Below are 1603 nucleotides of genomic sequence, written 5' to 3' on the forward strand. Positions count from 1 at the left end.
GCAACTCTTTTCTTCCCAGGATGAGAACCTAGACACTCATTCATTCATTCAGACTAACTCTCAGTCTCCGTTATAATTAAAATCCCTGGTACAATGAAACTGATTTATAGTCAATACTGCTTTCACTCACTTAGTCTGACAGTTTTCATTATGTAGGAAAAAGTTATGACCCTTTCTATTAGTTTTAAACACAACATACATAATACTTGTATTATGAAACCAACTTAACTCAATACCACAATCATTATTACACTGTGATCATTCATTAGTAATTCAGAGTGTCTATCAACCTTACAAAGTTATCTCTTTTACTGCAGATATTTGAATTTTATAGCAAGGATTATAATACTTGCTATGCCTCAAACATACCGTGTGTTTTCAAGTCACTGTTTGTCTCTTTACTTTCATCTTCTTGATATGATCTGGCTATTTCCCAATTTGGGATAAATAAACCTTATCTTTTCTACTTGTCCTTTATGTCTCAAGTAATTAATCACCTTTATATCAATCATCTTTTGGTATCTTCTATTGAATTTATCCCTTCCTTCTGTGGATTTCCAAAATACTTCATGCATTGGTTCTTTCTAAAGGATGATGCATGTGTTGTTTTCCATTTTTTTTTTTAAAGAATTCTCAATTGTGGTACAGCAGAGGTACTAAATAACAATTTTAGAATTAAATGTTATCTTTTAGATAAAGGATTAAAGTGAACCATTTTGTTTCTGACTTCTTAATAATAGTTAACTTCTGTGGAGATCTTAGTCTGTGTTAAACTCTGCTAATCATTTTTCATAAATTATCTCATTTCATCCTTACTGCAAGCAAAACTAGAAGATAAATACGGCTGTTTTCTTAGATTTACATGTGAGAAAACTGAGTCAGAGGAGTTAATAAGATTTCACAAAGATATAATTTACTAGTTACATTTATTTCCTTAAGGAAAGCAAAGATTAAATCACACATTGTTAGTTTACTGTGGTGGACTTGTTATTTTACTAGATATTTCAGTATGTGAGATATGAGAATGCATTTGAATGACACATTTTATTTCTCAAATTGTATCAGGTTATACTCTATACTGAGCTCATGAACACTATTTGCAATGTTTTACAATATTGTAGAAATGAGTTTTATGTGGTGGATTGATAAAAATAAAAAACAAGGAAAATAATGCCTCAAAATGGTGAAAATTTAGTGCTATATGTTACCATTTTGTGAATTTATTCATTCATTTTTCAAATAATTATGAAGTTTTAACTACATATAAGCCAGTAATCTAAACCATTATGTTTACACAAAGATGAACCATATGAAGTTGTTACTCTAAAGGAGTTTAAATTTTGAAAGTGGAAATAGTGCTGCTAGTTAAATTGTTATACAAGGAAGAAAGTGAAAATAAACATGAGAAATACATGGCTAAACATCTTTAAAAAGTTCAGGATTAAAAAATATTATTTCCACTTTCTACGTTCTTCTGCTAATGGAGCCTACACATGAATAATTATTGCTTCACTTTTTATATGTGTAAAGGAAATTGTTAATGGGCACATTAATTTAGAACATCTTAATTATGGCTGTTGTTCGTCATTTACTACGTACTCAG

This window comes from Propithecus coquereli, unplaced genomic scaffold (genome assembly GCF_000956105.1).
Source record: "Propithecus coquereli isolate 6110/MARCELLA unplaced genomic scaffold, Pcoq_1.0 Scaffold187, whole genome shotgun sequence".
In the NCBI taxonomy this organism is placed as follows: domain Eukaryota; kingdom Metazoa; phylum Chordata; class Mammalia; order Primates; family Indriidae; genus Propithecus; species Propithecus coquereli.